This window comes from Melospiza georgiana, chromosome 3 (assembly GCF_028018845.1).
Source record: "Melospiza georgiana isolate bMelGeo1 chromosome 3, bMelGeo1.pri, whole genome shotgun sequence".
NCBI classification, from domain to species: Eukaryota; Metazoa; Chordata; class Aves; order Passeriformes; family Passerellidae; genus Melospiza; species Melospiza georgiana.
In genome coordinates this window covers 88,749,546-88,776,832 of record NC_080432.1, presented here as the reverse complement: position 1 = coordinate 88,776,832, position 27,287 = coordinate 88,749,546, and positions in this window count along the sequence as shown.

The following is a 27,287-nucleotide window of genomic DNA, read 5'->3' as shown; positions in this document are numbered from 1 at the left end:
AAGCAATGTCTGGACTGCTGAAAAGCACCAACAGGAGCAAGACAGAGCTCTCTGCATTTCAGGGCTTTTCCTTCCTGTCCAGTCTAGGAAGGACACAATTGAATTTTGGAAGGAAAATGTTCTTTAGGTGTTATGCAAATGAAAACATATTTATTGATGGCTTGGGTGTTGTGACAGGTTTGATTCAGTTTTTTCGTGTCTCATCACAATAACTAATATTTCTAACCTTGTTTAATTGGCTACCTTGTTTGCCAGCCTGAGCGGGGTGTGTTGGGGGGATGTTCAGAGGCACTCAGTTATGGCTTTAGGCTCCATATGCTTCCTCTACCGTCACAAGAGGGCAATAAACACCTCAGCAAGGCAATTCAAAGCATCAAAGCAGACCCTTTAGTCAGCTGGGTCTCTCTGTAGACCTACAGGCTTCCTGGGATGAGTCTTTGCTGACTACAGGAAGAGTTTAAACACTTAGCTCATGTACAGGCACACATTTTTACATCCATAAGCACAAGTGTCTTCATGAATCTCCTGCTGAATGAGTGAGGTGAAGCAGCATAACTCTCTTAGACCCCCCCTAAATTTGCAGACATAAGGAAAGATTTTTCTCAGTTTAAGGAAAAAACGAAACCCTACATTCTATCAATTCTGTAATCTGCTATTTTATTGTAATCCTATGTTACATATAGGTTATGGATTTATGGCTCAAAGAAATCTTGCAAAGCAAAAAAACTTAAGAAGTGGGGAGAGATCAGTGCATGAGTTCATTTTATTACAAACCTGACTCAAGGCAAAGACACCCTTGTTCATCAATACAGAGTGTAAAGGAGTGAAAAGTTTCATGTGACACATGACAGAAGAGCTTTTTCTGGGGAGATGAATGTTTCTTCTCCTTTATTTCTCATTTAATACATCCATGGACACTTTCTTCAGAAAGCAACTTTTCTAGGTATTTCTCAAAATCTGCCTGTTAACATTTGTTAGGTATAATTCCTTCAGCTTCTCAGTTGAAGGCAGTGATCCAAGTCATCACCAGACCCTTGGTGTTCAAACAACAGGGCTGGGAACTGACTGCAAGTCCTGAGGGCTTGACTAGAGATCCATGGAGTGAAGCCTTTCTGCCGTGTATTTAAGCATAGGTAGCCTCCATCCCAGATGCCACATAACCAATATTGGGACAGCCTGGGGTTTGAAATACTGAGGCTTGCTGAGAGCTACAGTATGTTAGAATGAGCACAGCATGGTGCAGACATGGCTATATGATTTCTACAGGGGATATTGACTCAAAAGGAGCATTCCATTAATGCAGTTACTTGGCTTCCCAACAGGAGCTTGCCCTCAGATTAATAAATAGGTATAATCTGTATGTGTCACTGGTTTCACAGGACAGTCTGCCTGTGCAAACTACAAGATAAACTCTGCTGTGGCTGAAGAAAATGTAACAAGTGTTATTAAATGTGCTCAAAAAAGATTTTTTTTCTACCCATAATTATTTGAAATGTAAAATTACCGCATGCTTCATGTACAAAGAACTTTAAAGAGAATTTTTAATATTCTTCAGGAGCTTTCCAAACTTGTCCACAATCCTTCAGATCTGAGATAAAAGACAGTCTGTACCTGCTGGCTCTACTAATAAATGATCTTCCATGCCGTAAACTCAGAATGTTTTGAGGCATTCTACCTTTACACAGAAAATATTAAACCTCATACTTAATGATATTGGCCTCGTTTTCAGTGTCAGATCCTCAGCTAGTATCAGCTGATTCATTAGCTTCTTTGAATGGCTTAAATTTACACCAGCTGAGGATCTGGCTCCTGTTCTTGAAAATCCAAGCCAACACAAAAGGACTTTCCTTCCTGCTTCTTATAGGTCTTTCCAGCATTACAGCTACTAATCCCAGATGTAGCTTGTGCTGCTGACAGATGTCCTCAATAATTATATTGTTGGGTCTTCTGCTTACTATGTTTAGCATGATACTGACATATGGCAGGGCTGCGACGATAGTGGGGCACGGAGCCAATGTTGTCATTTCCTATTTACAAAGTAATATGTTTGGGAACCAACACGAATTCAAATAGGAAGGAGCTTTCTGATGAGGACCCCACAGTCAGTGCTGGTTAGTGGGAGGCACAATATGTAAATTGAGAGATTAAGTGCTTTATTTTAATTAATCAATTACTTAATTAAAGGGGCAGGGCTGACAGCTGCATAATCACAGTTGGATCTTTGGAGGTTGAAACATTTTCTTTCTCTTTTCAGGCTTTCAACCTTCATGTCACCTTTCATTTCTTTCACCCCTTTTCCCACCCTAACGTCCTGCTGCTCCTTTTTCCACTGTACCAACAAAATCAGTCTCGTCCTCAACATCCCTGCTGCCCAGACATATTGCCTGTTTGGCATAATTTCTCTTCTAGACTACATGACCTCCCTTCTTCCCTTATTTTCCACATAATTTCATGTACAGCTGTAGTTGTTTTCTGCTTGTCTTCCACTGTTGTGGGGGCTCTCCTGCTCTTTCATTTCTCTATTCTGCAGTGCCATGATTTTCCACAGGGATAATTTAGCTATACCCTTTTCCGTTTGATGCTCAAGGACTTTGTATCTCTTCTGAATTCCACTCCATAAGGGACTCTCTACAGTTCCTCCTTTGATATTCCTGCTTAGAAAACAGTTGAGCCTTGAAGCTAGTTTCAGTTTACAGAAGGTGTGAGTGCTCTGCTCAGGTGTCTTGCCAGTCTCTTTTATTTACAGATTGCACAAATTTCTGTTCAACTGAATTTAGGAGCAAACAACTGGAGATTTTTTCCCGTTAGAAGAGTTTCATGCCTTTTTCAGCCAGCACTTTACCCCCTAGAAAAATCATTCTTGATAAGATCTCTTTTATTTGTTTTGAGAACCAGGCTCTCAACCCTTGTTTAGAGAGTGACCAGTGTTTCTCTCTTGTTTTTTTCACCTCAGTGTCCTGGACATAAATACATCTCTCCTAAGCCAGTATTCCCCTAAATCCTTTGTCAGCCTGAACATCACAAGGGCACTGGTTTTGATGTATGTACTTCATAGGTTTTCTACAGATTTGGCCACATGTTTGCAAGGTGTTTAATTTCATGTTGTCTGAAAAGATCTTATAGGCTTCTGCTTGTGAGGCTCAGCTCAGACCATAATTCTGAAACAAAATGTCCAAAGGCAAAGATTCAAGTCAGACGGGTCTAAGAGAAGGATCCCTTGCAATCAGATACTGTTCCCCATTGTTTGTGACTCACACCTATTGACAGTGAAGACACTTTTGTGGAACAGAATATTCTTTCCTGGTGTCACCTAGGTTGTTTTATCTCCAGCTCAGGTTTAAAGGCAGAGACAACACAGAAAGATTTCTGGGCCTCAGGTCTTTTCTTAAGAGAGCAACACAAAACTTCACACCAGCCCTTTATAAGGATGGTGATGCTCAAATGGAGATAAGGGCATGGTTTGAGTCAGAGGTCCTGCAGCCCACAAGCCACTTGCAACCTGTGTTTTACAGGCAAAGAGAAAATTATATGCAAAGAGAAATTCTACCAGTTTTGACAGAATAAACCAACCATAAAATCTGTACCAATACCTTTTCAGTTGTGCTGGTCCCAGCATGAATAACTGGGCACTCAGGGCCTGAAGTTGGCAGCCAATTAGAAGATGGAGCAGCCTGTCTTGCTGAGTTAGTAGCTAAGCTCCCTGGCTTTAGTCCAGAAAATCCTACATACCAGACTCCAGCTGGTTCTCTTGAATCCTGTCTCATTCCAACAGCAAATCTGCTGCAATAGCATCATACCTAGATCAAAGAGTTTGAGTTTCATCCATTTATTTTTCAGGTCAATCAACCATACCAGTTAAAACTAGAGCATTAGAAGTCTGATAGTTCACCCTGGGGAGTACAGGTACCACAGATCCTTCAGTGACAACCTGAAGGAACAGGAGACTATTTCCCTTGTGCTGTCCAGATTTGTGTCCAGACAGATTAGACAAGCCTAGGTGTATTACTGGGGCTGTGGCTGGTTGGTGCTTTTGTGGTTAGCAAGGGAGAGAGCACCTAAATCAAGAGACAAACTTATAGACCTCAAAATGTGAAAAGAGATGCTTTCTGTCACATCCACACAGTCAAAGAGGCAGTGAATAAAGGACTTGGGACAAGGAGAGATAGAGGGGCAATGGAAAAGACCACATGAATTGGGCTGCCACAAGCAGCTGTATCAGACTGAACTGGCGAATGTGAGGGCCAAGTGTTGCTCACAGAACTTGGGGTGTGTAGAGTGCAAATCAACAGGCGTTAACAAAATATGGCTCATTTCAGCAGAGATTCACCACTGTCAGTCTGCTGAACTGCCAGTCCTCCCAGTTATTAACCCTCCTGGAGTTCATACACCTGTGAGGAATCATATCCCTGGAGCACCATGTGCCTTGGTGTGTATGTGTGTTCAGGCTGAGAACACAGCTGAAAAATGGCACTCTGACTCCACTGTTCACAATGAATCACATTTGGAATCAAAACAGTCTCCAAAGTTTGGTAGTGACAGTCAAGTGTACCCTTCCCACTCAAACATGAATTTAGCAATGATAGTGATCTTTACCTTACTTGAAATTTTGTACTATGTCAGGTATTTCCAGCTCCCTCTATTGAACACTCAATAGTGATTTCAATGTACAATACCTCCATTGCCACAGATGCTACCCTTTTACTCCAAAATCCTACCAGCCATGGTCTGTGGATTAAAGGTTGATTGAGGATTTCCATGAATCAAAAACTATAATTGAATGAAACACTGATGTTTTAGGCAGAAAATCAAGAAAATCTCAATGACTACTTTGATGTCAGCTCACTCTTTAAGTTCACGATTATGGAGAACCCACACACTATGAATAAGAATTTGTTTTTGGCTTGCTATTCATGAAGATGTATTACAAACTGAACTGTGAAGAATTTTTTTTGTTTAGGACCTTCTTTTCTCTTGCTTAAGAGAGCAATAAATAAACTGTGAGAGAATTGACTGAGAGGAGACAATTGGTGCTCAGGGATGGGTTGGGCATTGGTCAGTGGATGGTGTCATGCATCACTTGCTTTTCTTGGATATTTTCTCTCCATCTCCTTTTTATTAGTAGTATTAGTGTATTTTACTTTGTATCAATTATTACACTGTTCTTATCTCAACCCATCAGTTTTACTTTTTTGCTCCTGATTCTCCTCCTCATCCTGCTGGGGAAGGGGGGAGGACTGAGTGAGTGCCTGCACAGAGCTTAGCTGCTGGCTGGGGTGAACTCATGATTCCCTATGATCCTTAGCAAGGCACTTCATCCAGTTTAATGGCTCCTTCCAGCTTCTTGAAACATATCTCCAATGACTCCACATCACTAGGGGAGCCAAAGTAACTATAGCCTTTGAAACAATCAGGTTAACATGCAATGTGCAGAGAAAAGTCATGCAAATGTGTCTGTCTTTTTTATCTCTGTAATATGAGAGGGATGTCAAGCATTGAGGGCCTTTTCTTCATCCTCCCATGCCCTTTATTCTTGTGCCCTCTTACTCTGTGGGTCTAAAGTTCACAGTGTCTTTACAGTAAAGTTCCTTTCTGACAGAACAGGCAGGGGGCTTGGTGAGACCTGCCCTCTGTGATGGAGGCAAACTTCCCTCTGCAGGCTGCACCAGGACAAACTGCTTGGGAAGAACTGGAATCCCCTTTGCAATTATGTAACCCCCTTGACTTCAGTGACAGTAAAAATTTTGACTACAGCATCATTTTTTATGATGTAGTGGTTAAAAACCCTGTTATTATCATATGAAGAAATCAATTTAAATCACTCTGTTTCTTTGGCAAAGTCCTGAGCCCTCTGGATCTGATATTTCTAGGGCTTAGTATGTGGGCTGGTTACCATGCAACTGGAGCTTTTGTTTGTTTTGGAAATACGATTTCTTTTTTTTCAGTGCACAGATTGGATGAAATTGCCAAGTGCAATAAAGGAAATCTGACACAATTAACAAAAAATTATCCCAGCACATATTTTCCTTTTATGAACCTGAAATAAAGGTATAAAGAGGGAAGTGTCTGTGGATACTACTGCCCTAGGATAATCTCCCTATTTTCTTGGCCTTTTCAGAGATCACAAATTAATAGATTAAACGTGCTATTATTGTAACCTCTAAAGTATTTTTTCTTTCAAATCTGTAATTTTCAGAAAAATTCTGTTTTTACTGCCTAGCAACAGATTGATAGGGGATTGTTTCTTCTTCCTCTAGTATGCAGAGGAAGGCATTAGGCAATCATTGAAATTTTAACATAGCATATGCATGAAATACATTGGTAGATAACACATCTTGCTGACCCCATTCCCAGAAAGTCCTATGATGCAATAGTCTAAAATATAGACAATCTGGAGAAGGGGTGGAAAACACACATGGGAGAGGAAAGTGCTGACAGCAGCTGGCTGATTCTTCCAGATGGAAATAGAAATGTATCTGAAAAATGTTCATCTCTCTTTGTCTCAAATTTTGCCATCCAATGTTTTCATCTAATTGATGTTTGCTTCTCAGTTAAGCCAGAATGCAGATCTTTGCTGTCCTGTTTGTTTGTGAGCAGCTACAAAATCAGGTGTTTTGCTACCAATAACCAGAACAGAAGAAAGACCTTCTTAGCTTAAGGGAACAGAATTCATATCTCTGCTCTAAGAGGATAAACACAAGGTGATAGGTAAATTCACCGCTCTTCAAGCAGTTCACATGGTAACCACAGTGTGGGACCAAAAATACAGCAAGTGAGACAAGGTGTAATATCATTTTATATTCTGCTGCTGAGGATTGCTCCTGCATTTCCATTGAAGCAGACAAACACACATAAAATAAAATTATGTACAGAGCAGAACCAGTTCTGTCCTCTTCCAACAATGCTTAAATCACTGGGCTATAAAATTATGCTTTCTTTTGCCTGTTCTTTCTTTGGTCCCACGCCTTTTACATCCTTTGCTGCAGAGTTGCCCATTTCCAACAGCAAAGGAAAAAAAAAAAGAGTTGCAGTTTGAAGTATGATATTTCAAATTAAATATACAAGACAATTAATGCTCTGGAACCACTTTTTGTTGTGTTTCACTGTGAAACTCATTGTTACTTTTATTTATTTTATTCTGCACTTGGTGCTCTCAGCATGTGTTAAATCTGACTTAAGGGGTAGAACATACCCCTTAAGAAACATATACATAAGAAACCCCATACATTAAGAAGCATCCAATGTCTAAACAGATTCAGGGCTTTAGATAAGACTGATGTCTTGAATTTAGAGGTCTATACTCTGTTTCAGAAACGTAAGTGGTATTTTGGGATTTTCACAATAAACTCATTTTCAAACTGTGGCAAGTATGTAATGTTATTTCATACATATTGCATGTTATTTATGGCCTTAAATGTGATATCTTGGTTTTGGCAGAGCTCAGGATCTTCTCCTGGGTGTCATTAGAATTTTCTGTCACATTTCATGTCAGAAGAATAATTTTTTTTCATTTAGTTCTTAAATGAAAATTTAGGATTTTAATGCTCGGAATAAAAAATGGACATTTTGTCCTCAAATCCCCTAGCTCCCAAATGCTGAGGAAGTGTCAGTGATGTTTTACACCCACTGACACTCTGACCCCAGATAGCCAGCTCGCTGCTTTCAGAGCTTAAAATGACCATTTAGGCATTTAACCTTAGACATGCAACTTCAGGTCTTAACTGCTCAGTACTCATCTCCATAAGAGAAACACCTCCCTCAGGAAGATTTCACATGTTATCAGGTCTGGTTTTCATTTAATCAACAAGTAGCATAGCAACTGCCTTGTCTCTTATTAGCTGTGAGAGCCTAAGTAGATACTTCAAAGCCCCTCTTGAAATTATAATGAAAAACAATTTCTGGCTGAGAACAGAAGAATCATTTGCTTTATGTTCCCACGGCACCAGCAAAGACAGAAGAGCACAATGAAGCTGAAGAGTAATGTGTTGACAGAGAGAGAGGCTGAAGGCTATAAAGACATGTAAAACAATAAACAGTATATGTCATGCCAACAAAACATTTCAGAGAGAAAAGCAGTTCAGGAAAACAATCTGCTTTGCAGGCTTACAGTTTGCTTTTTTCAAAATCTATTTATTGCACTAAAACTATACTGGATGTCCCTTAAGTTTCCATTGTAGGAAATGGCCAGCAATCAAACTATATTGTTACCCAAAAGGCTATCAGAAATAGTCATTTAAATTTTGAAACACATTTTTGCAGAAGAGCCTTTATTACTGCAGGTGTTTAAGTCCTTTTTTTTTTTCCGCTTACACATTCATATTTTATGCATCCTGCAAGAATTGCTCTGGTTTTATGCTCAGAATTTTCATATTTTCTTCTCCTTAGTCCTGTTAATGTTTATTGTGATATTGCAGAAACCAAGAAGGAAAAGATAGCCTAAAACCAGGCTAGAGAGTCCATCTCCCTAAAGCTGAGTTTCTCCTGAGAATGCAGGGAGGAGAGGAGGATAAGGTCCCCGACATGAAATCCAGCTTCTTGCTTTGCTGCACCAGACACGTGGCTGGGCCTGTGATGCCATTGCTCACAGATAAAGCAGGTGTATGCTCCATCCTCTAACCAGGACTCACCGGCTACCACAACAAGCCTTTGCAGAACTGACTGACGCACTTGAGGAAGCAAATGCTGTGAAAACTTCAGGAGAATTGGGGTGACACAAAAGAAGACCTGGAGACACCAACACAGTCTGAAAAGGCTGAGGAAACATCATCCAGGAACCATTTACTGAGTACACCAATCCTGCATCTTACTACTGAATGGAACACCGAGGTTGTAGCAATGGCCAACCCACATCCATGAGACCTCCACTCACTAAGAAACTGGTGTTTAGTCCTTCCTGTGACCACAGAATTGGCTTATTTTGCCTTTCTCATATTCCTGTCATATTCAGCCTTTCAGCATAATTCAGTGCTGAGTCTACACTTCACTTTTCTCCCGTATTCTTCACTTCTCCAAACAGCTGAGAAACATTCTGCATTATTGTATTTCTCAACAGTTAATTTTTCAGTGACTCAAGCAATGGAGGAAAGAGGAGCTTCTATAGATTTTTACCCAGCTAATAAAGATGTAAATACTGTGTGTAGAAATAAGCACATCCATGCCTTTTCTCTCAGTCTTCGAGCACACAGAGCACAAACTGATGCTCCACCTTTATCCAATGGCTAATTACTCCTCCCATAATGAACTCATTTACGTACTTATGTCATGAACAGATGTATTTGTGCAGTTGCAGACTGAGGCTACCCCTCTGCATGGGCTGCATGTTCCCCTGGTGGATATGCCACTTTATTCAGATTTAGAATGAGATTCTGCATTTCCACAATAAACAGATCTAAACAGGCCACCTAGGTAATTAGGAAGTATGTTTAATAATTACTAATACTCTTTTTAGTACCTTTGGTAATGTAAGTTTGTAAAATTTATTCATTTATGTGGGCCTCATTATTTATTTATCTGATACCTTCTACTTTCTAAATTCTTAAATTTATCCCTTTCCAAACCCAGAAAAAAATTCTTCTCTTTTCCCCTCCCAAGCACTACCCATTTTGATGTGATATTTCATTATTTCTATATTTCACTCACAAAATTCTGTATAAAATCTCATTAGGATTTTTCTTTCTTTCTCACATTTCTATTTGACATGCTCAGTTGCTGAAGCGTTTGTTTCTGGGCTGATAACTGGTCAAGCTGTTCCCAGGTCTGGAGCCAATCTGTAGGTCAGCCAGCCGGAGCAATGACAGAAACACTGAGCTGTGTTTCATCCTTCAGAGGCCAGCCGCTGTCCTCTCAAAATGTGTTAATTCTTTTCTCATGTTCTGCTGGACAGTGGCCCTTCACTTGACATCCACTCCTTCACCTTCTGAGCTGGCAGTTCTTTTTTGGTTCTACAGTAGCTACATCTGAGTAGCAAAGCCCATAATAGGAATGTTCTATGACAAAATATTATTACAATGTTTAAATAAATATTAAATTAATCAAAAACATCATCTTGAGTAAAGTTTATGCATTCAGGACTGCTGAAGTCTGCACATGTATGAAAAATCACAGCTGAAGCCTCTACTCTTTGTACTTGTGCATTGCATCAAAGAGAACTAGTGAGTTCAAAGAGCTCTGCAGAGCTGAGCGCAATGAGGCAGTTGGGGGTACAGAGGAAAAGCTGTCATTCTGAAGCTACATCACCTTTGTCATTTAATGGTTCAAGTTAAAAATTCAGGGTCAATTCCTGCCCCAGGCGAGAAAGAGGACAGTACAGCACATAGTGCTTGATTGAGCACAGCGATCTACAGTTCCAGGCAATGAAGAAGTGCTGTATGGAGGTGTTCAGATGAGGGTAGCCAGCAAAGACAGAATATGCTGCTACTGTTCACTCCTGTAAATGAATCTGTTATGTGAGTTTTTGCCAGAGTAACTCTTTAGAAAGTTACAGCAATATAAGCTTGTGCTTATAGTGAAACATGAGTAGTGTTCCAACAGTAGTGTTTCATTTATTAAGAACTCTATTTTAGATAACGTCAGAGACAAGAAGCAGAGCAGCTAATCCAATCCACACTGCAGAAACTAAGAAACACATTTGCTGAGCACATCCTGAGGCAGCTTAAAGGTTTTCCTTTGCGGTCTGGCATAATGAGCCAACACGTTCTCTACCTTAAAGCAAAGAGAAATTTAGTGTCCATATAAGTAACACAGTGTAACAAGGGTTAATAGAACCTAAGTCTACCAGAATGCTTAGATCTTCTACATGAAACCTTTTGCATGTTCCTCTCCTCTGATGCATGAGGTTCTAGGGTTTGGTTTACTTGAGAAAAGTAGTATCTGACCTACTTTAGAGAGACTATATAAATTCCTCTAATTTGTCTTTATCAATTTAATCCCATAAATTCACAGACTCATAGAATCATAGACTCATAGAATTATAGAATATTTGGTCTGGAAGGGACTTCAAAGATTATCCAGTTCCAACCTCCCCACCATGGGCAGGGACAATTTCCACTAGATGAGATTGATCAGGACCCCTTCCAGCCTGGCCTTAAACACTGCCAGGGATGGAGTATTGCAGGTGTCTCTTCCACCTGTGTTTACTAACCAGAGGAAGACAGTATGGTAAGCCCACAAAGAAGCAGAAGTAATCCCCCACTGTTATGGGAGAGGCTATTTTGGCTGCTCTCCATCGTCCTGATCAGCAAGCCTTGGAATTTGGATAGTAAATACATAACCCCCTTGGTATTTCTCATCAAGCAGTGACTCCAGCCTGTGACCACAGAATTGTCATTGAGTGTATCGGCTGGGATTGGCACTGCAAAGCAAACATTATCGCAAAGGAGATTGCTTGTGATGACCCTTAGAGGAAGAAGCACCAGGAGACACAGGCTGCTGCTGCACTGACTTTGGTGTTGGGAGAGACTGGCAATGCCATCTGTGTGATCTGAGTTTGAGCAGAGGTCTACATGCCACATGTTGACTGTTAAAGCCACATTCCCACCTTGTGTATAAATATCTGCGAATGGAAGGACAACTGATCTGGTGTTCCAGTGGTAATTCCCACACATGTCCCTCTGCTGCACCTGTTGGTTTCTGCCAACTTTCACTTTTGACTCAACTTTTTAGATATTTTAAAACTGGGTTGAGAACAATCTTTTCATTGTGTGTGCATCATGCAGCATAAGAGAGTCTGTGAAGCACTGTGGTGATGTCTGTACCTCTTGCTCAAGCAGTGTGACATCAAGCCAGGGCCTGAGCCAACCCTGCTGCACAGATGTGTGGCCAGAGCTCCCATGTAAAACAGAACTCCTGCCTGGGGACTTCTCCACTTACCTTGGACAAGAGCTGGTCTATCAGGAACTTGGGGATCCAGGCTAACTTGACAAAAGAGACTTCAAGTGTGGTTTCACAGCTGCCTTGACCTCATCTACCCTTCTTCTGACAGGCTAATCCTGCTCTCTCCTTAGCCCAATTTTTTCCCAATTAATACAGGTTCTCATAGAGGTGCAAGTGCTTTATAATGGAATCTACACTCCTTTTCTCAAAATTTGTTCTCCCTTAAGGAAATAAAGAATGTAAAAATTAATTTCAATTTCTCAGTCTTTGTAAATTACAAACCATAGGTTTCTGTGCTGACTGGTAAAAGGATCCAAGGGAATGGCCTGAAGTTGTGTCAGGAGAGGTTTAGGTTGGATGTTAGAAAAAGGTTCTTCATTCAGAGGGTGATTGGGCACTGGAACAGGCTCCCCAGGGAAGTGGTCACAGCTCCAGCCTGACAGAGCTCAAGAAGCATTTGCACAGTGCTCTCAGGCACGTGGCGTGACTCTTGGGGTGCCCTGAGCACGGCTAGGAGCTGCAGTCGAAGATCCTTGTGGGTTCCTTCTAACTCAGCATATTCTGTGATTCTGTAAAATATATTGTTCTTGACAGACACCACTGTGATAGTGAGTGGGAGCAGAAAGAGACTATGGAATTCATAGGATCATAGAATGGTTTCAGCTGGAAGGGACTTAAAAGATCATTCAGTTCCAGCCCCACTGCCATGATTAGGGACACCTTACACAGACCATGTTGCTCAGAGCCTCATCCAAACTGTTCTCAAAACTTCCTGGGATGAGGCATTCACAACTACCCTGGACAACCTGTTCCTGAGTCACACAGCTCTCACAGGAAAGAAATTTTCCTTAATACCTCATCTAAGCTTGCCCCCTTTCAGTTTGAAGCCATTCATCCTATTGCAATGCACACTTGTCAAAAGTCCCTCTCCGGCTCTCTTTCAGCTCCTTTGGGTGCTGGAAGGTGCAATTGGATCTCCCCAGAGTCTTATCCAGGCCAAACAGCCCCAGCCCTCTCCATCTGTCTTCATAGGAGAGGTGCTACAGTCTTCTGAGCATCTTTGTGATCTCCTCTGGACTATTTTTAGGTCAAGCCTTGCTTATTACAACTGATGCAGGGCTGTCAATTCTACATCTTTTTATGTCTTTGTCTGGGATTTGTAAGATATCATTTGAGTAGATTGTGTCAATCATTGTCTTACAAAAGTAACAGTTCAGATGTTCCCAAAGCAGCTGTATCAGTGCTTTTATATTTCTTACATTATTTTGTCTAGAAGGAAGGAGAATACCTCTTTCAATATTGTGGTCAATATTTAAATATTTGTATTTAAATCATTAATGGAAGAGCACCTTCATCCCCAAATAATTCATGGTGGAAAATGAACGCTGCCAGCAATCTGCCTATCTTACAACAACTTTTCCTAAATGAAGTTGTACTAAAGATGTACAACTATATACCATCTAAAAATACTGAATAAGCTGTGATTTTTAACGTCATTTTACCGAGAAAATATTTCAATATCACTCTTTCACTGCAAACTACTGTGATTTTCCAAATCAATAATCTTTAATTTAAAGATCCCTGACAATCTTTTTGTCAGGCGGGATAAGTGATTCTACAGGAACTGAAATCCAGAAGGATTAGTTTCAGCAATGGGCAGAAGAAGAGTTACAAGCAAGTTAGTGTATTGACTACAGAATCTTTCTATGAAATTGAATTTAAAACAGGGAGTCTTTTCTATTTTGAGAAGTTTGGTCACTTGGAACAGTAGTTGATCTCACTGCTCTCATTCTGCTGTTGAAATACAACTTTTCACACTACCTGGACTTACTCAGGGTCAGGACACTCTTTAATCTTTGACTCAAACTATTTACAATACACAGATTTGAAGCCTGGAGTCTCTGAGAGAACAACACATTTGGGGAATTTTAAGGATTCTTCTGGAAGAGTCCAAACATTCACAGGTTTTATGAGAAGCTGCTGTTATTTCCTTGCAATGCCTGGGATAGGGGGACCTCAGTTGGATTAGAAGTCATTTATGTTGTTGCTGTAAGACATTTTTTATACCTGTGAGTTTAACATTACTGGCATTTCATTTTTCTCTTAATCAGCTTTCAATGGAGTTGATCTTGACTTAAGATAGGGGATGACCTCTCAAGGTCATAGCCTTTCTGTCATCTGAAAAGCATTAAGCATGGGCAATCCAAGACTTTTTTCAATTGGCAGGCTTGTTGCCTGAGAGCAGAGTTTCAGATTCAACTTTTAGTGTATTATATTATTATCTTTCTTTTTCTTTACAGATTCTTCTGTACATATTATGTACTTTGCCTGTAAATATAAGATTTCTGCCCTTTCCCCTCCAAAATCAGTGTCAGCAAGCTACCTGTTCTGAGCAAGAAACAGAACTTGCAACCAGGTCTCTGTTTTTAAAAAAACAATAATGAGAAAGTTACACAGTGCTTTTTACACCTAGGTCTCATGGATTGCCACCCCCTTTCACAAAATTACATGCTTCCAAAGGCACAGGCTTGACTAAAGCTGGACATTCCCCAGATAATTTCTTCCAGTGATGTGTATATAGGAACAATAATACATTTTAACTCAAATGAGCATGTCTTCAACTTCCAGACATTGGTTCTTGTTACTTCCTTCCTCTTAGATTGAAGGGTTATTTAATACCCATTACATTCTCCCTGTGCAAGTAGTGTGATTGTGATCAAGGGCAAAATTACATCATGCTGGCAGAGGCATCCAAGGCATCTGAGCTGTCTCAGTTCGTACAAACCAGCACAAGAGGAAGGGCAGGGAAGAGCAGCACAGACACCCCAGTGCTGATTGCACACTCAAGAGCCAGGAGCCAGAGAACAGCAGAGCTGCATTTGCAGGTAGACTGCAATTACAGCTAATTATCAGCACTTTCACCATGCTGAGACCCCACATTAGGTCACTCCTTCATTTTGATCCCTAGGTCTTTTTCAGGGTCCTGTTTATGAAAAGATCATCTTGCCTCATTGCCTTATCCTTGTGTACTATTTTACCAACTTGCTTTTCTTTTCTCAGTTTTAATTACAAATGTTATCATAAGTAATTAATTATTTACTTTCAAAAATAATCAGTGAAGTCGTTGAATGGTATCAGGTCTGCTACTGATCCCCATGAAACTCCATTATAAGTATGTTCAGCTGTTGATAATTTCCTGGAGACAATCTCTTTCTAAGATCTATCACTTAACCAGTTCTTAATTCATAAAACATTTGCTTTATTAATAGTATATGATGCCAATGTTTAAATCAGAACATGCTGTGCTGCCAAATTCAAATATTTTACAAAAATCAGATTACTCAAACAAGCTTACAATTTCATCAAAGAATAAAGTGAGATTTCTTTGACATGATCTGCTTTTCATAAAACCATGTTGTCTGGAAATAATTTTATTTCTATCCTTTAATTATTTCTCAGCTGATTCTCTTCCCAGCTTTTCTGTTATATTTTCTGGAACAGATGTCAGACTAATTGACCTACACTGAACTCCAGTCATCTTGTCAGATTTTAAGTATTGGCTCACTCCAAACTCAATTTCAGTCTTCTGGAATTTTCCTTGCTGGAATTCTGCATTCCAGAATTTGTCAAAAATGAGGATTAAAGATTAAAGATTTCCTAGAGCAATTTGTGTGCAAAACATCTGTTTCCAGTGAATTAGAAGTGTTTAATTCTACTTAAAGTTGTTTTCTATTTTCCTCAGACCATGACAAGCCACAAAGAAATTTGTTTTTCTTGTATGGTAGAAGTACAGCATCTGTATTTTATTTCTAGGAATCCAGCTATTTTTATAGAATTTTGGAATAGAATTTTAACTATTATATGTCTTCTAAAAATAATTTCATTATTTGTTTCCAACGTCATGACACTGATATTTTCCAACATCACTCTATCTTCAGATACAGTTTTATACCAGCATACATTACAAACCTACATTTTACCATGCTAACATTTTCCTCCCTAATTTTAGTTTCTCACATTATTTTCTTCAGTATTTTTTAGCATGCAAGTTACATATTTTATATTGTGTTTGGGGTTTTTCTCCCAACTGCTTACTTCTTAATGTAATCAAGTTTTATTTATAAACAATTGAGAGACTTGGATGTGCATCATTAGAAGGTTTAAATATGTAGCAAATATGCATTAAAGCAAAACGCGTTGTCAGCCTAAATCTCCAATCCAATCCCTCCTCACCATCAAGCTGGTTTTGCCTTTAGAAACTGAACCCTGCTGAAGACTCTTTGAAGAAAATACTAAATAATATTTGAGATATTTATTCTTCACGTTAAATACTGCAATCGCTGGTTTTTGAGCAGCATGTTTCCAGTCCAACACCATTCTTACCTTTATTAATCACTAAACCAACACCATTCTTACCTTTACTAATCACTTAACACATTCTATTACACCACTATGAAGGCTTGAAAATGTAGAAAGAAGCTTCACTTGTTTCTGAAGAAATTTATCAGCAAAACTGACTTTTATGATTGCATCAGTTTCTGTCCTGAAGAGTGAAGTTGTTCCCACTCCAGTGAAGTGCCTCTCCTCATTCCTTTACGAATGGCTCTACACATGAACTCTTTTTGCAGACATGTTTGCTGTGACTGACCATACAGGTAAAAAAAGGGCAAATTTGGAAAAAATATAGCAACTTCACAGGTAAAGAGCCATTGAAAAGTGTCACAGAGAAAGAACATCAAGCCTGCCTGCAAAGGCTTCAGGTTTCAGCCAAAGCCAATGAGTTGGGTAATTTGCAAAATATTACAGTTTTTCATAAGATGTTTAAATTAACTCGTTATTTGAGCATGTCATGAGCTTTGCAACACTCCTGCAGGACAGAATTGTTTCCCTACATAAGTACCTTCCATATCTTAGTTTTTAGCTAATAGGAAACTCCAAATGAATTATTGAGGATCAAAAAATGAGCAGAAGAGGAGGGATTTGAACCGTCTTCTCCAAAAACTTATGAGATGTTAACTCATAGACTGAACTTCCTTTCTGAAAAAAACCTACAGCTGTTCTTTGCCTGAATGTACTTGTGCAGTCAATTCACCTCCAGCATCTCTCAGATTTACTTTCCCAATTCTCTTTTGCTCCTAAACACAAACAGCAGATAGAGAATTGGGCAAGTCTGGAATGAACTTTGTGATGAAATGAATAATATAAATGTCAGCTAGCTAACTAAACTTTCATCAGTCTACAATGACAATAAGCTCACAATAATCTATATTCCCATCTTCATCTTTCATTGTTCTAGTTAGGTTGTTTGTTTAAGCCTCTTAACCTAATTACTGAGATTCATTGTTCTCATTAGTGCCATTTGTTGCCAAACAAGAAAAAAAAAGGGTTTTCTGACAGAGCTGGAAAAATCCCAAAGTATGTGGCTGGCTCCAGCACTTTTCTCATTCTCTCAAGCTTAGGCCAGCACAGAACATCTTTGTTTTGCAGTTGTCAAGGCTCTAACCAGTTGTTGGGGTCTTTGCACACTTGTCATCATTTAAGGACAATGTAAAATATATTGACAGCAACATGGATATAATTCCCATAAGGAATTACTAAAGGTAATTCTTCAGGAAATGGAAATACTGTGAACTGATGCTAGTGTAAAGATTTACAAGAAGAGAACACAAACAAAGACTTCACTGTGTCAAATATCATTCTTGTATTGTGATAAACCTAACTAGATGTTGCCAGAGGACTTTGCAAGAATTATAGCTTGCATTCCTGTCCATCTCATTCCAGTTCATTGGCCAGACTCATTTTCCCACAGTATATCTATACTCATGACTATCTTTTTGTACAAAATTAGGTTTATCTAAGAAGCTCATCCTCTACTTAATTGAAAACATGGGAAAAGTGAGGGTCTGTGAAAGCATTTCTTCAAGTCCCATCCTCAGGCTCTTGTATTTCGCTTTTCAGTTGCAAGCCAGCTTTTAGTACAGAATGTGGACATGGTCAGATAAAATTTCAGTTGGCAGTGCAATTTTCATTTGTGTAACAGGTGCACTGGAAATATGTGGTGTAAACCCTTGGCAATGATATTGGAGTGAGTGTCATTTTTTTGCATGTGACACAAATGAAAAAATGTGTATTGTTCTTGTATACATTTTGAGAACCCCCTTGTAAAAAAATCTGATTTTTCAGGATGACATCACAATTTTCTAAACTTAGTGGATTTCAAGAGCTCTAGGACATGTTCATTTAGACATCTACACCATATGTGAAAACCTGTTTCTAAAATACAGAATTGCTATGTTCTCTGTGTTTGAACACAGAAATGTGTTGCATCTCTATTTAGCAAGTCTGTATTCTTGAAGTTCTCTTTCTGAAACTACACTTTTGGACTCTTAGTTTTGAATCTATATTAATAGATTCAAAAAACATTGCAACTCCTTCACAAGCAGAAATAACTGACCAAAATTACCTGACACAAAATCATATCCTCATTATTCAAAGTTATTTTAATGAGGTTTAAGGAAACAGTTTAGCTAGGAAGTAATGTTTTAAGTTAAAGCTTTACCTTAAGTCATGAGAGAGGGAAGGGAAGGGAAGGGAAGGGAAGGGAAGGGAAGGGAAGGGAAGGGAAGGGAAGGGAAGGGAAGGGAAGGGAAGGGAAGGGAAGGGAAGGGAAGGGAAGGGAAGGGAAGGGAAGGGAAGGGAAGGGAAGGGAAGGGAAGGGAAGGGAAGGGAAGGGAAGGGAAGGGAAGGGAAGGGAAGGGAAGGGAAGGGAAGGGAAGGGAAGGGAAGGGAAGGGAAGGGAAGGGAAGGGAAGGGAAGGGAAGGGAAGGGAAGGGAAGGGAAGGGAAGGGAAGGGAAGGGAAGGGAAGGGAAGGGAAGGGAAGGGAAGGGAAGGGAAGGGAGGCAAAGGAGAGAGAGGAGTGTTGCAATTTCTGTTTTGTTTTACACTTCTGCCTGTTATCACTGAGCAAGCAGGGCATGGGTTTAAGAGTTAGAAAATCACGTTTAACCTCCAGTCCTGCCAGCCACCTGTTGTCTGTCCATAGACAAGTTACTTCAACTTCAGATGTTTCTTCCCCTGATATTCGTCCATCTAATATATACATACTGCTCTCTCCAGCAGTGCTTGACACAGAAATAGTGCCAAGTCCCATCAATAGAATCATGTCATCCAGTGGGACATGTGCACTCTATTTAATATAAAATTACACCTTGGTTCTGCCTGAAAATGGAAAGGTGCTTGTGCCAGTTATTCCACACTGGTAGAATGTGGTAAAACACTATTGCTCATGAGATGTCCAGCACCAAAGCATCTTGCAATGTAAATATGGACTAAAAATATGCAGTAGATTTCCTTTTTCACCTCTCCTTCTTTTTCTCCCTTCCCTTCACCTCCATCTTGAGCTTAGTAGTAGACACAATCTCTTCCTTTCTACCTTTCAAAGCTTCTATTCTTCAGATCACAGATCATAACCACACATTTTTTTCCTGAATTTTTTTCTTCTGCTGTAGTGAATAACCTGATCAGTTCTCACAGAAACATTCCTTCCTGAGACCATGGCGGATCACAAATCCTTTCGATACAAAGGAGACTGAGTCAATTTCAGGGAGAGAATCCAGAGACTAACACTTCATCTTGTAAACAAGACCAGCCCTTCTAGTGTTTAAACCAAATATATTAGAAAAAATAAATTAGGAACCAGTTTAAATTAACTATACCTATAGAATGTTCTTTTATCCTTTGTAAGAAAAAGAAGCATTGACTACACTGAATCATGATCCTGAACTATTGTTATTTCAAAGTGTTAAAGCTAGGAGATAAGGAGATAGAATTCTTCAATATGATGAACTGAAGAAGAAATGAACATAAATCCTAACTTCAGTGGATCAAGGGGATGGCAGCATTTATTTCAATGGCTGAGATTTCACCTTCTGTAGCAAACTCAGCAATTCTCTTTGCTTGCCAAGTGCTTGGATCAGGCCCCTAGGACATTGCAAAGACCAAAGCATTTTCCTCTTCAGAAGCTTTTCAGAAAGCCCTAGAAATAAAAGGTACCTTTTGATTTGGATGGATCTGTAGGGTGGACTCCACTGGGGCAGGAAGGTCACCCCTTCTTCCTTCCTGCAGCTCAGGGGAATGGGAAAGAGAAGATCCCCAGAGGACATGTAAGTCCCCCTCAGAAATGAACCCCATGCTTGTTACTAAGCAAGCATAGTAATTACATTATATCCATCTGCAGATTTTCATACTTGAATTAACTGACTTTTATTAGCACATTATTTTATTAATTTTGCAGTATATAAAAATAAGCCTCATTTTTTGAGGCTAGATTTCCCAAGTTTTAGTATTTTATTTTGAACATTTATTTATTGCAGCATGGAAACAATGTTTGCACCAGTAAATTAAATTTGAGCCAAAACATTCTCTGCCACTGAGGTCAAAGGACAAAGCAAAACCTAAATTGAGAACATTGCACCCAGCATGAATACACAAATGGAAGCCATTCACCCAAAGGGCCTCCTGGAATTGGTATTTGCCCTGTGATGTCTTCTGAGGCATTTGGGATAGGGAGGATGGCTCTAGCTAAAGCTGTGCCAGGGATCTTCCTAAGAGTTCAATACCACAGGTGATGAAATTCCAGTTGCTGGAACATCCAGTGGAGCTTTTCAATGTGCATTAAATCAAGACACAACCAAACAGCAGCAGGACTGAGCAGATCCATCTGAGAGCACCCAGCACCATGCTCTACCTCTTTTCTCTGCCTTCTACTGCAGGATTTGAAGGTGCTATGAAGTGTGGAGGAGGATGATGGCAGAGGAGATAAGATAGATGGCCCAGTAGAGCCAGCCAAATGACTAATTGAAGTGGTTCTGTGATTAAATACGGAGTTGACAGCTGATCTCCGACTGCAGGATGGGATGAGGTGTATTTAGCACTACGAGTTAATTTCACCAAGTAGGTGCAAATCCTCTGCAGTTTTCTCTTCTGAGCTAATTCCCTGACCCTTGATTAATAAGACTTGGTGGAAATTAGACAAGCTTAGAGCATCAACACAAACTGAAAATGCATTCTATCCTCAAATCAATTGAATCAGCATCTTATCTACATTTCCTGCCTTTTACAAGTGCCAGTATTTAGCTCACCACAGTGACTTCAGAGTGTCAGTATATTTCACAATTCAATTAGTCATTCCCAAGTGAAGTATTGTAATTGATTCTTTTTTGGTCTCCACGGGTGATAAAGGTAATGGATGTTTTCGTGAAGCAAATGGACTTCCTCTAAATATCTGCTTCTCCATGTCACTGCTCTGAAGTAAACGATGAGATGTATTTCTATAAATAGGCAAGTAGCTGGCAAACATGGGGAAAAAAAAGGAACGGGGAAAAAAAGAGTAGAGAACCATATATTTCCTGACACTGCACTTCCAGGACGGTTTAATTACCACAAACGTACATTCTTGAACCGCTCTTATCTTAGGGAGCATGGCAGGAAGCAGAGAATAATTTGAATGCTAACAGTTATTGCTTTAAAAACAAAAAGAAAATGAATCAAACGTCCCTGTACAGTGTCCAAGGTTTCAGTCTGGGGGAACCCATGCCCCCAGAAAAGGCTGCAGTAGCACCTCAGACTAAGAGCTGTGCCTTACAGCAAGAATTGGTGTAACATCTTCCAGCAGCTGGTCTGCACTTGGAAAACAGCAATAGAAAAGCAATCAATCAGCTGCATTTGTCACAGCTCTCTGAAGTCGCCAGCTATGGATATCATTAACTGAACAGAGTTTCCCTGCGTGCAGTGAGGGGCAGCGCGCCAGGAGCAGGGGTAGGGTTACCTCCAGAAACACCCTGACTGCCAGGTTTTAGGCCCTTCCTCCTCACAACCCTTCCTTATACCACACAGAAAATACTTACAGACCTCAGAAACATCCTGGATCACATCAAAATCCCATCACATAGAAACTCACTGGGAAGAATTTTTTTCCTCATGGAAAGCAAAACTGCTGATTCCTTGGCTTGGTGCCAGTGCTGCAATGTAACCAAACCAGGAATACCTGGCATCTTGCCAGGAATATGCACATCTGTCAGTAATGGCCATCTCTTTCCTGATATTCACATGAAGATAATAAAGTAAGAAATTCTGGTATTCTATGGTTTCAAAAAATTCAAAGGCAATAGGAGTACTGTGGTCCCATCTTTCCATTTAGCTGATTTTATGAAAGAATATCATGCATCACACATAATGGAATATGCTCCACTGTAGTCATCAAACCTGTCAGATCTAACATAAATCAAGGACTTGTAGAACTGTACCTAGAGATGAAATATTTCAGAAAATTTTGATGATATTTTCCCTAAATTCTGTTGAAGCCCTCTATGCTGTTGCCCCTGTGTGACATAAAAATGTCATGGAAGATTTTGCATATTGCAGGGTCTGTTTTCCAAGGCAAAAAGATATTAACCTTCAGCCAAACTTGTTTGGGGATAGGCAGTTTTCTCAGTTTTTTCAGCTACCTCAATAAGTTACAGCTGTTCTCCTTTAGCCTGTCTTAAAATCTGGAGTAGTACTTAATCTCATCTCATATACTTCCAAAATACTGTAGAATTTTACATTAAAATGGATAAAGAGATTAATATTTTTATAATTATAAGGAAAGTAATCTGAATCAAACATCCTTATATGTTAATATAAAATAGGATTTATTGTAATTAAAGATGTAAAGAATTGATTAGATCCCATAAGGATAAGATATAATTTTGAAAAAATATTAACTGTTGCTTTTCCTTGTAACCTGTATAAAGGGCCTGAGCATTTAGAGGAATTTGAGAATCTGGTAGTTAAAGGAGCTCATCTGATTTGAACCTGAGCATGACAGCTTAAGGGTTTTCCTCCTTCCATAGGTAAAGAGCACTACAAATAAAACATGACGTGGCCCCTCATGCTAACACCTCTATGAGTCCATTGTCATCATGGGGAATTGTACCTTGTTGTCCCCTCTGGGGTGGAAATAGACTGACTTCACTGGCCTCTTGTCCATTTGAGTTGCCACTTTCTTGTGTGTCAGCATTTCTTCCCTGCTGATAGAGATGGGCATAGAGAAAGTATGGCTTTGCTTGGCTCTTCTCAAGTCCACAGCTGCCTCCCAAGGTTTTTCTATCTAGTGAAAATAATATACTGTTAAGTCCACATCCTTAGCTGCTGTTTTATTACATGATCTTATTGATTTTGATGGCTGCTGATGCCAGTTTATTTCAAATGAGGATTGGGCTGTCACCAAAAAATCACTTAATTTCCAATTGAGAAAGGAGGTTTGAAAATTATGTCCTGCTTTATGTTATGTATGTCACAGATTATAGTCCATATATTTGGAGTAATATTTTGTAACATTTTAAACCCCGTTCAAGTTTAGATACCCAATCAAAGCTACTCATCAAGAACTCCCCTCCTGCACATTAGAAATATGCACAGGCACTGTGAAGGAGTGCCTACAATACGTCCTAAAAACAGCTGGCCTGAATGTCTGCCATCAGAGATGCCTGCCTTTCTCTGTAGAGAGAAATCCTTTAAGCAATTCTCACAGAGAGGAAAATCTGCAGTTTATAGAGACAGGAAAAACCACTTTATTGATAAAAGGAGGTTGTACCAAGCTTGCTCAGACAACTGGATTTAGTTTAGGGAGAAGTACACATGCGCCAAAACCAACTCACTGTCTCCATTAGCAAACACTGGCATACTAGAGGTGGTCTTTTTGGAAAAGGAAGACAAATAATGGAGTTGCAGACATTTTTTTGCTCTGTAAATATAAGAGGGCTCTCTGTTAAACCTTCACTGATCCACAGCTGCCCTGTGATATAGCTCAAAGTGCGCAGAGATCAGAAAGGGAGCAGATGTGGCAGAATCATTCAGCACTGAAATGGCACAAGCCAGGTTTGCCAAGCAGCAGTCAGGGACCACATCCAGCTGTTCCTCAGAGCTCAGCAGGCCAGCTGTGACGGAGAGAGATTAGCTCAAATGAAATGGAACATGAAAAGTCTGATGAAATTGCCACAAATACAGTAAAGGGTGGTTCCTGGAGAGACAAGCAGCTCCATCTGCAACAGATCTAATGAAGCTTGGGGTTTTTTAATGGATTTGTGCCTTGTGGTTGGATTCTTTGCTGTGAGTACCAATTAAAACTCTTCCTGTGGTTGGGGTAGTCATAATAGTTGTCTTCTGTGTGAATTCTGCAGTGGGTGGAGAGCACACTGCAACCTCACGATCAGGGAAGGTCTGACTTGATTAGACCACTGGTGACACCTCTTTTTCCTGCTCTGCCACCTGTTCCTACAAAACTGGATACTTAATTCCTGCTCCCTACTGCTATCCTGGGTTGAAACTAGTTAAGTGATTCAGAGTTTTTGGGATGTAGAAGAGCAGTATGGCAGACCCACATGCACAGATTCCTGTATGTGCACAAGTGGAGTGTAATCTCACACTGCTTACTGCAGGGACCATCACATGGGCCTAGGGTATTATCTCCTGGGTAATGCTGGCTTGTGATTTAAATAACAAAAGCTGAAACATGCCTGTGTCAAGGTGATGATGTCTGCTGAGATGCCAGTGAGTACAGATGTGTTCTTGAAGACAAACACCTTTTGGCTTGAGTCAGTCCAGGCTTGAGGGTAGAGCACTGTATGAGACAAAGGAAACATGAAATCTAACTTTATGCTTTATTTGGAAAAGCAGCTTCAACTACAGCTCCTGTTTGTAAAAGAAAATATTAATTCCTTCCATCCACATTGTTAGCCTCTTAATTACTTTTACATCACATTCTCACTGTCCCTGCAAGCTGAAGAGTTCTCACCCTATATGATGATGATGATGGCCATGACTGTTGATTGCTGGCTATCCCACTTATGTGACTGTGGAGCAGATATTTCATGTAACAGCCATTTCATTTTTGGGAAGCAGAAGTCCCCTTTAAGAGAAAGTCCACAGCTGTAATGTAAAAGTCTGCAAAATTAAAATTAATTTTCTTCATGCTCAGTTCTCCTTGGCAGGGGGACAAGGGGATCAGTTTTTTGAGCTACTTACTTAACTCTTATTTTTAGTAGTCATTAAAGAGTGACAAGAAAATAGAAAAGATGGTGTTATATTTGGCACTACCCTGACTTAATTTCCTGACTTGGTCACAGTCCTTCTTTGTGACTTGAAATCTTGTACCATTTTTCACCCTAACAGGGTCCTTCCTCTTTTTAGGTATAATGATACAAAAGCATAGAAGTCTATACACACCCATGTAAATCTTCAGTCAAGATTAATATAATTCCAGAGCTATTTAGTCACTCACAGAGATAGGATAAACAACTGAGTTCAGAAAAAAGGCTAACTTTTTATAGACCACAGGAAATTATTTGCAGAATTCTTATTTTGTTCCATTATTTAAAACCAACAAAACAAATAAAAAACCTTCCCTCAGCTAGAGATTTAAGCATTAAACAGAACATTTTTGTCAGGGCAATTATTTCACATTGTTTCCAATGATTATTTTAATTATAATGCGTTGCTCCAGAACTATGGCTGTGGATTTTGTTATAATAGGACTCTCAAAACAAGACCATTTCTTAGTTCCAGTCAAAGTGGTGTTCTGGTTGCTGTCAGAGCTGGAACATAGACTGGAACCAAATCTTCTCAGGTGGCAGCAGAGAATTTTCATATATTAGTGGATTGTACTCTTGAGAAATACTATGCCAAGAACACCCCCACTTGGTCAAGGAAAGAAATGGAGTCAGAGAAAGATTACCACATCTGAAATATATTGCACAAAAGCCCCTACTATTCTGTGCTTATCTTTTGAAAGCTGCTCTCCATGAATGTCAGCATGAATGAAATTCTACAGGTCAATGAGAGAAAAAATAAAGTTATATATGAGTTATAAATGGTTTTAGCGTTTTCATATTGTTCATTGAAAATTTCTCACACAAACTACACATCTCAGACTGTAGTGTAAATACTCAAGTCAACTTGCCTGGCATCAGCACCCAGCCTTCTACAACATCATCCTAAGTACAAACTAATTTCTTTTATTGTTACCAGAGAACACATTTTCTACAATAATAATCTCAACTCTACAGTAATTCTTGTGTCTACAGGAACTGTACACAGCCCAGACACAGTCATTGAAAGAATGCTGGGAATGTTAGCACCTTTTAAAATTTTTATTATCATTTGTTTCTTTCTTTTAGCATGAAGTTTTCAGCAGTGTTGAAGAGTCACAAGGAGAAGCCACCTACATACAGCCACATGTAAAGCACAACATCAACGCAAACATTTTTTTCTGCAGCCATTCTCAGCTTTCCCAGAAGAGTGGAAAAGAAAGTCAACAATGCCTATTTTATTTTCTGTAGACAATCAACTTTGAATCATCCCTAATTAGCTTCCAACAAGATGTCTGGTTCCAATCCAGAAGTTCCTAATTAGTGTCTATAGCCATTGATTTCAGGGAGTTTTACCTGAGTGAGGATTTTGAATGAGGTCATGAGGTGTGAGTGAGCCCTGAGGAAGAAAATGGAGCCTCACCCTTGTGCAGGTGTGCAGGTGAAATTTCAAGGAGCTTCACCACTCCTTCTAATATTTTTAGTCCCCTATAGGGAAAAGGCTGCTGTTTTAGCACGGCACTACAGGAATTTAGAAGCATCCAGACAGGGTCAAATGTGCCTCAGAAAAGGAAAAGATCCCAGGAAAACTGAGAGGAAAAAATGTCGGGAAAAGGAATCCACAATAAATTTCACAAACAGCAAAGCTTTAGGAATATGAAATGAGGGTTTGAACTTGACATTGTGTTTCTGTGAAAAAAAAAACACCCAAACAACAAAACAACCTAATAATGATAATAAAAATAAAAATAACAATAACAATAAAGCAGTTTGTGGCAGGAGACTGGGAGGAAATTGTGAGCAGGATGTGAGGAGCTGAGGCTGGGCAGAGAAACAGAGGTCAAAGCAGCTTCCAGGGCTGGGCCTTTGGGAGGTCTCTGCCCAAGCTCCCACACATGCACAAAAAAAGCCTTGGCCTGAGAATATGTGGGTCTGTAAAACTGCAGACAATGAAATGAGAAAAGGAATGACCTTACAGGAAAAATATGGTGACACGTGCTGCTGCTGTGGGAAGATGAAGACCAATATGTTGCAAAATGCAGAGTCTCCCCCTTTTCCATATTTAAGGTCTCATGGCATGTGGGTAACTCAATCACTTAAAGTAAATCACCTCTCTGTAACAGCTATAAAAACATATTTTTCTTAAAGCTCATGTATTAGTTTTCAGAAACAGCTGAAGAATTTTCAATAAAAACTTCTGTGCATAGGCACTGAATCCCATACAAGACAGACTCTTGGATTAAAAAAAAAAATAGCCAAGAAAATAGGAAAACTTCTAAACAACTGAAATT